General features: G+C 45.1%; 5 non-coding genes across 5 annotated transcripts; all 5 read right to left on the bottom strand.

Annotated features, from left to right (window-relative positions):
- Positions 1-1408: 1408 nt before the first annotated feature.
- LOC147704835 (U6 spliceosomal RNA) lies at positions 1409-1515 on the bottom strand. Its single transcript, XR_015298322.1, has one exon. It is a non-coding gene; the product is annotated as a U6 spliceosomal RNA (small nuclear RNA).
- A 1796-nt stretch (positions 1516-3311) lies between these two features.
- On the bottom strand, positions 3312-3418 carry LOC147704834 (U6 spliceosomal RNA). The gene has a single exon (XR_015297806.1). It is a non-coding gene; the product is annotated as a U6 spliceosomal RNA (small nuclear RNA).
- Positions 3419-5215: 1797 nt separating this feature from the next.
- Positions 5216-5322, bottom strand: LOC147704833 (U6 spliceosomal RNA). Its single transcript, XR_015298215.1, has one exon. It is a non-coding gene; the product is annotated as a U6 spliceosomal RNA (small nuclear RNA).
- A 1796-nt stretch (positions 5323-7118) lies between these two features.
- On the bottom strand, positions 7119-7225 carry LOC147704832 (U6 spliceosomal RNA). Its single transcript, XR_015297805.1, has one exon. It is a non-coding gene; the product is annotated as a U6 spliceosomal RNA (small nuclear RNA).
- A 1797-nt stretch (positions 7226-9022) lies between these two features.
- Positions 9023-9129, bottom strand: LOC147704831 (U6 spliceosomal RNA). Its single transcript, XR_015298286.1, has one exon. It is a non-coding gene; the product is annotated as a U6 spliceosomal RNA (small nuclear RNA).
- Positions 9130-10000: the final 871 nt, after the last annotated feature.

Below are 10000 nucleotides of genomic sequence, written 5' to 3'. Positions count from 1 at the left end.
CACCTGTGTTGTAATATTAAACCCCTTATTGTTGTAAACGCCTACTTACTAAGGAGTTCTCAAGCTCAGCCCCACACAGACCTAGAACTGATTATGTTAATGCAAACTATTTAAGAAACTGAGCCTGATCTAAAAGATTTCCTTGGATCTAGGACCATTTCGCCTAGCTTTTAGGTGCTTCCTTCTCCTAAAGTCCTTTATAAAACTTGGGAAAACCTCACAGAACAGACTTCCAGGAGGTCAGATGGGTTTCCTTGTGCCTTCACACACACATACACACACTTTCTAGCCCACTTAAGGACAAAAGGATGCGTAAGTCTACATAGGGCCAGTGGCGCAATGGATAACGCGTCTGACTACGGATCAGAAGATTGTAGGTTCGACTCCTATCTGGCTCGGAAGGGTTGTAGGTCCCTGTTTGATTATATTCCTGTGGAATTTGTATTTACCTCAGACTTGTTGTAGGTTCAATATTCTCCAGCAGGACTCATCCAGCAGTTGTTCCACGGTAGAGCGCAAGTAATAGGACCACAGCTAGTTAAACGTTTCCCATTTGCTGCTGGACTCTATGTGATGGCCGTCACGTGGTGTGCTGCTTTTGTATTTCAACATGGGTCCCTGATACTCTTAATTGCGAAAAAGCTTGTTGACAAAAGTGTGTGTGCGCGAGGGTCTGTGGACGTAGGCAGGTGTGTGCACTTGAATGCTTACCCATTTACATGTGTGAGAGGAACAAACCAACTCCCTGTGGGCTGCAGGCTTACAACTGGTAGCCCCAGTAGCCAGGCAGAACCACAGGTAAGGAGAGAGAGAAAGTTGGTCCATTATTAGAGAAGGACCATAAGCATCTTGCACTGCTACCTTCTTCCCCTCTCAGCCACGATCGGCCAAGACCTCTCTATTAGGGTAGAGGGTGAACATTTCTTGGACCTCAGAAACTGAGGGATGTAGACCCAATATGTCCTCCAAGCGCCTAGACACCTGGTGCCCAATCTGGCATGGTGTTTTTCAGCTTACCCGACCAATCCGGTTGCAAGGTGGACTTTAACAATACTGCTAAAAAGGCACTCCCAGACATCCCTGAGGCCTTCATTTGCATAGGCCCTGCCCTTCTCTTTGTCCTGCTTCCCACAAAGCAACACAACACTGCAGCAGTATAGATTTGGGGGTGGTGAAGAATAATGACAGTGAGGCTAAAAAAGAGAAAGAAAAGTCCCAGAAGTCCTGCAGGCTTCCTTGCTAAATGCAGCTGAACATAGACCGCACCTTCTTTACTGCAAAGCAAATACATTAAAAATGTTGAGGAGAGACTAATTGAAAAATACATATTACGGGGACAGCACTGGGACCTGCTTTATTTTTTCAATTAGTCTTGAAAACAAAAAAGATTTCTCTCCTGAAAGCTGTTAAAAATATGGAACGCTTCACGAATTTGCGTGTCATCCTTGCGCAGGGGCCATGCTAATCTTCTCTGTATCGTTCCAATTTTAGTATTTGTGCTGCCGAAGCGAGCACACTTTATTGATGAACTGACAATGTTTATAAACTCTCTAAATCTACAGTCTCTAGACATAGGGTGGCCTGGCAGAGATGCTCAGATGGCCAGTACGCATTCAAATCTGAGCCAATGGTCAAAAATGTATGAAGAGTAGCAATCCATTATTCTTCACTGCATTTGTGGTCCAAGACTAAACACACCGTAAGTATGTAGATTATACCAGGTTTGCAAAGGCTCCTGGGTCGGGCTACAGACAAGGAGCATTGTGACGTCACGCTGCCTGTGGAACAGTGATATTAAAGGTGAAACAGCTGCACAGTAGGTTAGGTGAAGGGCTCTGAGAGTGGAAAGGCAGCATGCTTGGGTCCCTGGACAAGGTGAGCTTATGATAATGTGTCTGAATGTTCACCTGTGTTGTAATATTAAACCCCTTATTGTTGTAAACGCCTACTTACTAAGGAGTTCTCAAGCTCAGCCCCACACAGACCTGGAACTGATTATGTTAATGCAAACTATTTAAGAAACTGAGCCTGATCTAAAAGATTTCCTTGGATCTAGGACCATTTCGCCTAGCTTTTAGGTGCTTCCTTCTCCTAAAGTCCTTTGTAAAACTTGGGAAAACCTCACAGAACAGACTTCCAGGAGTCAGATGGGTTTCCTTGTGCCTTCACACACACATACACACACTTTCTAGCCCACTTAAGGACAAAAGGATGCGTAAGTCTACATAGGGCCAGTGGCGCAATGGATAACGCGTCTGACTACGGATCAGAAGATTGTAGGTTTGACTCCTATCTGGCTCGGAAGGGTTGTAGGTCCCTGTTTGATTATATTCCTGTGGAATTTTTATTTACCTCAGACTTGTTGTAGGTTCAATATTCTCCAGCAGGACTCATCCAGCAGTTGTTCCACGGTAGAGCGCAAGTAATAGGACCACAGCTAGTTAAACGTTTCCCATTTGCTGCTGGACTCTATGTGATGGCCGTCACGTGGTGTGCTGCTTTTGTATTTCAACATGGGTCCCTGATACTCTTAATTGCGAAAAAGCTTGTTGACAAAAGTGTGTGTGCGCGAGGGTCTGTGGACGTAGGCAGGTGTGTGCACTTGAATGCTTACCCATTTACATGTGTGAGAGGAACAAACCAACTCCCTGTGGGCTGCAGGCTTACAACTGGTAGCCCCAGTAGCCAGGCAGAACCACAGGTAAGGAGAGAGAGAAAGTTGGTCCATTATTAGAGAAGGACCATAAGCATCTTGCACTGCTACCTTCTTCCCCTCTCAGCCACGATCGGCCAAGACCTCTCTATTAGGGTATAGGGTGAACATTTCTTGGACCTCAGAAACTGAGGGATGTAGACCCAATATGTCCTCCAAGCGCCTAGACACCTGGTGCCCAATCTGGCATGGTGTTTTTCAGCTTACCCGACCAATCCGGTTGCAAGGTGGACTTTAACAATACTGCTAAAAAGGCACTCCCAGACATCCCTGAGGCCTTCATTTGCATAGGCCCTGCCCTTCTCTTTGTCCTGCTTCCCACAAAGCAACACAACACTGCAGCAGTATAGATTTGGGGGTGGTGAAGAATAATGACAGTGAGGCTAAAAAAGAGAAAGAAAAGTCCCAGAAGTCCTGCAGGCTTCCTTGCTAAATGCAGCTGAACATAGAGCGCACCTTCTTTACTGCAAAGCAAATACATTAAAAATGTTGAGGAGAGACTAATTGAAAAATACATATTACGGGGACAGCACTGGGACCTGCTTTATTTTTTCAATTAGTCTTGAAAACAAAAAAGATTTCTCTCCTGAAAGCTGTTAAAAATATGGAACGCTTCACGAATTTGCGTGTCATCCTTGCGCAGGGGCCATGCTAATCTTCTCTGTATCGTTCCAATTTTAGTATATGTGCTGCCGAAGCGAGCACACTTTATTGATGAACTGACAATGTTTATAAACTCTCTAAATCTACAGTCTCTAGACATAGGGTGGCCTGGCAGAGATGCTCAGATGGCCAGTACGCATTCAAATCTGAGCCAATGGTCAAAAATGTATGAAGAGTAGCAATCCATTATTCTTCACTGCATTTGTGGTCCAAGACTAAACACACCGTAAGTATGTAGATTATACCAGGTTTGCAAAGGCTCCTGGGTCGGGCTACAGACAAGGAGCATTGTGACGTCACGCTGCCTGTGGAACAGTGATATTAAAGGTGAAACAGCTGCACAGTAGGGTAGGTGAAGGGCTCTGAGAGTGGAAAGGCAGCATGCTTGGGTCCCTGGACAAGGTGAGCTTATGATAATGTGTCTGAATGTTCACCTGTGTTGTAATATTAAACCCCTTATTGTTGTAAACGCCTACTTACTAAGGAGTTCTCAAGCTCAGCCCCACACAGACCTGGAACTGATTATGTTAATGCAAACTATTTAAGAAACTGAGCCTGATCTAAAAGATTTCCTTGGATCTAGGACCATTTCGCCTAGCTTTTAGGTGCTTCCTTCTCCTAAAGTCCTTTGTAAAACTTGGGAAAACCTCACAGAACAGACTTCCAGGAGGTCAGATGGGTTTCCTTGTGCCTTCACACACACATACACACACTTTCTAGCCCACTTAAGGACAAAAGGATGCGTAAGTCTACATAGGGCCAGTGGCGCAATGGATAACGCGTCTGACTACGGATCAGAAGATTGTAGGTTCGACTCCTATCTGGCTTGGAAGGGTTGTAGGTCCCTGTTTGAATATATTCCTGTGGAATTTTTATTTACCTCAGACTTGTTGTAGGTTCAATATTCTCCAGCAGGACTCATCCAGCAGTTGTTCCACGGTAGAGCGCAAGTAATAGGACCACAGCTAGTTAAACGTTTCCCATTTGCTGCTGGACTCTATGTGATGGCCGTCACGTGGTGTGCTGCTTTTGTATTTCAACATGGGTCCCTGATACTCTTAATTGCGAAAAAGCTTGTTGACAAAAGTGTGTGTGCGCGAGGGTCTGTGGACGTAGGCAGGTGTGTGCACTTGAATGCTTACCCATTTACATGTGTGAGAGGAACAAACCAACTCCCTGTGGGCTGCAGGCTTACAACTGGTAGCCCCAGTAGCCAGGCAGAACCACAGGTAAGGAGAGAGAGAAAGTTGGTCCATTATTAGAGAAGGACCATAAGCATCTTGCACTGCTACCTTCTTCCCCTCTCAGCCACGATCGGCCAAGACCTCTCTATTAGGGTAGAGGGTGAACATTTCTTGGACCTCAGAAACTGAGGGATGTAGACCCAATATGTCCTCCAAGCGCCTAGACACCTGGTGCCCAATCTGGCATGGTGTTTTTCAGCTTACCCGACCAATCCGGTTGCAAGGTGGACTTTAACAATACTGCTAAAAAGGCACTCCCAGACATCCCTGAGGCCTTCATTTGCATAGGCCCTGCCCTTCTCTTTGTCCTGCTTCCCACAAAGCAACACAACACTGCAGCAGTATAGATTTGGGGGTGGTGAAGAATAATGACAGTGAGGCTAAAAAAGAGAAAGAAAAGTCCCAGAAGTCCTGCAGGCTTCCTTGCTAAATGCAGCTGAACATAGAGCGCACCTTCTTTACTGCAAAGCAAATACATTAAAAATGTTGAGGAGAGACTAATTGAAAAATACATATTACGGGGACAGCACTGGGACCTGCTTTATTTTTTCAATTAGTCTTGAAAACAAAAAAGATTTCTCTCCTGAAAGCTGTTAAAAATATGGAATGCTTCACGAATTTGCGTGTCATCCTTGCGCAGGGGCCATGCTAATCTTCTCTGTATCGTTCCAATTTTAGTATATGTGCTGCCGAAGCGAGCACACTTTATTGATGAACTGACAATGTTTATAAACTCTCTAAATCTACAGTCTCTAGACATAGGGTGGCCTGGCAGAGAGCTCAGATGGCCAGTACGCATTCAAATCTGAGCCAATGGTCAAAAATGTATGAAGAGTAGCAATCCATTATTCTTCACTGCATTTGTGGTCCAAGACTAAACACACCGTAAGTATGTAGATTATACCAGGTTTGCAAAGGCTCCTGGGTCGGGCTACAGACAAGGAGCATTGTGACGTCACGCTGCCTGTGGAACAGTGATATTAAAGGTGAAACAGCTGCACAGTAGGTTAGGTGAAGGGCTCTGAGAGTGGAAAGGCAGCATGCTTGGGTCCCTGGACAAGGTGAGCTTATGATAATGTGTCTGAATGTTCACCTGTGTTGTAATATTAAACCCCTTATTGTTGTAAACGCCTACTTACTAAGGAGTTCTCAAGCTCAGCCCCACACAGACCTGGAACTGATTATGTTAATGCAAACTATTTAAGAAACTGAGCCTGATCTAAAAGATTTCCTTGGATCTAGGACCATTTCGCCTAGCTTTTAGGTGCTTCCTTCTCCTAAAGTCCTTTGTAAAACTTGGGAAAACCTCACAGAACAGACTTCCAGGAGGTCAGATGGGTTTCCTTGTGCCTTCACACACACATACACACACTTTCTAGCCCACTTAAGGACAAAAGGATGCGTAAGTCTACATAGGGCCAGTGGCGCAATGGATAACGCATCTGACTACGGATCAGAAGATTGTAGGTTCGACTCCTATCTGGCTCGGAAGGGTTGTAGGTCCCTGTTTGATTATATTCCTGTGGAATTTGTATTTACCTCAGACTTGTTGTAGGTTCAATATTCTCCAGCAGGACTCATCCAGCAGTTGTTCCACGGTAGAGCGCAAGTAATAGGACCACAGCTAGTTAAACGTTTCCCATTTGCTGCTGGACTCTATGTGATGGCCGTCACGTGGTGTGCTGCTTTTGTATTTCAACATGGGTCCCTGATACTCTTAATTGCGAAAAAGCTTGTTGACAAAAGTGTGTGTGCGCGAGGGTCTGTGGACGTAGGCAGGTGTGTGCACTTGAATGCTTACCCATTTACATGTGTGAGAGGAACAAACCAACTCCCTGTGGGCTGCAGGCTTACAACTGGTAGCCCCAGTAGCCAGGCAGAACCACAGGTAAGGAGAGAGAGAAAGTTGGTCCATTATTAGAGAAGGACCATAAGCATCTTGCACTGCTACCTTCTTCCCCTCTCAGCCACGATCGGCCAAGACCTCTCTATTAGGGTAGAGGGTGAACATTTCTTGGACCTCAGAAACTGAGGGATGTAGACCCAATATGTCCTCCAAGCGCCTAGACACCTGGTGCCCAATCTGGCATGGTGTTTTTCAGCTTACCCGACCAATCCGGTTGCAAGGTGGACTTTAACAATACTGCTAAAAAGGCACTCCTAGACATCCCTGAGGCCTTCATTTGCATAGGCCCTGCCCTTCTCTTTGTCCTGCTTCCCACAAAGCAACACAACACTGCAGCAGTATAGATTTGGGGGTGGTGAAGAATAATGACAGTGAGGCTAAAAAAGAGAAAGAAAAGTCCCAGAAGTCCTGCAGGCTTCCTTGCTAAATGCAGCTGAACATAGAGCGCACCTTCTTTACTGCAAAGCAAATACATTAAAAATGTTGAGGAGAGACTAATTGAAAAATACATATTACGGGGACAGCACTGGGACCTGCTTTATTTTTTCAATTAGTCTTGAAAACAAAAAAGATTTCTCTCCTGAAAGCTGTTAAAAATATGGAACGCTTCACGAATTTGCGTGTCATCCTTGCGCAGGGGCCATGCTAATCTTCTCTGTATCGTTCCAATTTTAGTATATGTGCTGCCGAAGCGAGCACACTTTATTGATGAACTGACAATGTTTATAAACTCTCTAAATCTACAGTCTCTAGACATAGGGTGGCCTGGCAGAGATGCTCAGATGGCCAGTACGCATTCAAATCTGAGCCAATGGTCAAAAATGTATGAAGAGTAGCAATCCATTATTCTTCACTGCATTTGTGGTCCAAGACTAAACACACCGTAAGTATGTAGATTATACCAGGTTTGCAAAGGCTCCTGGGTCGGGCTACAGACAAGGAGCATTGTGACGTCACGCTGCCTGTGGAACAGTGATATTAAAGGTGAAACAGCTGCACAGTAGGGTAGGTGAAGGGCTCTGAGAGTGGAAAGGCAGCATGCTTGGGTCCCTGGACAAGGTGAGCTTATGATAATGTGTCTGAATGTTCACCTGTGTTGTAATATTAAACCCCTTATTGTTGTAAACGCCTACTTACTAAGGAGTTCTCAAGCTCAGCCCCACACAGACCTGGAACTGATTATGTTAATGCAAACTATTTAAGAAACTGAGCCTGATCTAAAAGATTTCCTTGGATCTAGGACCATTTCGCCTAGCTTTTAGGTGCTTCCTTCTCCTAAAGTCCTTTGTAAAACTTGGGAAAACCTCACAGAACAGACTTCCAGGAGGTCAGATGGGTTTCCTTGTGCCTTCACACACACATACACACACTTTCTAGCCCACTTAAGGACAAAAGGATGCGTAAGTCTACATAGGGCCAGTGGCGCAATGGATAACGCGTCTGACTACGGATCAGAAGATTGTAGGTTCGACTCCTATCTGGCTTGGAAGGGTTGTAGGTCCCTGTTTGATTATATTCCTGTGGAATTTTTATTTACCTCAGACTTGTTGTAGGTTCAATATTCTCCAGCAGGACTCATCCAGCAGTTGTTCCACGGTAGAGCGCAAGTAATAGGACCACAGCTAGTTAAACGTTTCCCATTTGCTGCTGGACTCTATGTGATGGCCGTCACGTGGTGTGCTGCTTTTGTATTTCAACATGGGTCCCTGATACTCTTAATTGCGAAAAAGCTTGTTGACAAAAGTGTGTGTGCGCGAGGGTCTGTGGACGTAGGCAGGTGTGTGCACTTGAATGCTTACCCATTTACATGTGTGAGAGGAACAAACCAACTCCCTGTGGGCTGCAGGCTTACAACTGGTAGCCCCAGTAGCCAGGCAGAACCACAGGTAAGGAGAGAGAGAAAGTTGGTCCATTATTAGAGAAGGACCATAAGCATCTTGCACTGCTACCTTCTTCCCCTCTCAGCCACGATCGGCCAAGACCTCTCTATTAGGGTAGAGGGTGAACATTTCTTGGACCTCAGAAACTGAGGGATGTAGACCCAATATGTCCTCCAAGCGCCTAGACACCTGGTGCCCAATCTGGCATGGTGTTTTTCAGCTTACCCGACCAATCCGGTTGCAAGGTGGACTTTAACAATACTGCTAAAAAGGCACTCCCAGACATCCCTGAGGCCTTCATTTGCATAGGCCCTGCCCTTCTCTTTGTCCTGCTTCCCACAAAGCAACACAACACTGCAGCAGTATAGATTTGGGGGTGGTGAAGAATAATGACAGTGAGGCTAAAAAAGAGAAAGAAAAGTCCCAGAAGTCCTGCAGGCTTCCTTGCTAAATGCAGCTGAACATAGACCGCACCTTCTTTACTGCAAAGCAAATACATAAAAAATGTTGAGGAGAGACTAATTGAAAAATACATATTACGGGGACAGCACTGGGACCTGCTTTATTTTTTCAATTAGTCTTGAAAACAAAAAAGATTTCTCTCCTGAAAGCTGTTAAAAATATAGAACGCTTCACGAATTTGCGTGTCATCCTTGCGCAGGGGCCATGCTAATCTTCTCTGTATCGTTCCAATTTTAGTATATGTGCTGCCGAAGCGAGCACACTTTATTGATGAACTGACAATGTTTATAAACTCTCTAAATCTACAGTCTCTAGACATAGGGTGGCCTGGCAGAGATGCTCAGATGGCCAGTACGCATTCAAATCTGAGCCAATGGTCAAAAATGTATGAAGAGTAGCAATCCATTATTCTTCACTGCATTTGTGGTCCAAGACTAAACACACCGTAAGTATGTAGATTATACCAGGTTTGCAAAGGCTCCTGGGCCGGGCTACAGACAAGGAGCATTGTGACGTCACGCTGCCTGTGGAACAGTGATATTAAAGGTGAAACAGCTGCACAGTAGGTTAGGTGAAGGGCTCTGAGAGTGGAAAGGCAGCATGCTTGGGTCCCTGGACAAGGTGAGCTTATGATAATGTGTCTGAATGTTCACCTGTGTTGTAATATTAAACCCCTTATTGTTGTAAACGCCTACTTACTAAGGAGTTCTCAAGCTCAGCCCCACACAGACCTGGAACTGATTATGTTAATGCAAACTATTTAAGAAACTGAGCCTGATCTAAAAGATTTCCTTGGATCTAGGACCATTTCGCCTAGCTTTTAGGTGCTTCCTTCTCCTAAAGTCCTTTGTAAAACTTGGGAAAACCTCACAGAACAGACTTCCAGGAGGTCAGATGGGTTTCCTTGTGCCTTCACACACACATACACACACTTTCTAGCCCACTTAAGGACAAAAGGATGCGTAAGTCTACATAGGGCCAGTGGCGCAATGGATAACGCGTCTGACTACGGACCAGAAGATTGTAGGTTCGACTCCTATCTGGCTCGGAAGGGTTGTAGGTCCCTGTTTGATTATATTCCTGTGGAATTTGTATTTACCTCAGACTTGTTGTAGGTTCAATATTCTCCAGC

This window comes from Lissotriton vulgaris, chromosome 7 (genome assembly GCF_964263255.1).
Source record: "Lissotriton vulgaris chromosome 7, aLisVul1.2, whole genome shotgun sequence".
Classification (NCBI taxonomy): domain Eukaryota; kingdom Metazoa; phylum Chordata; class Amphibia; order Caudata; family Salamandridae; genus Lissotriton; species Lissotriton vulgaris.
This window is presented reverse-complemented; position numbering and strand designations above follow the sequence as displayed.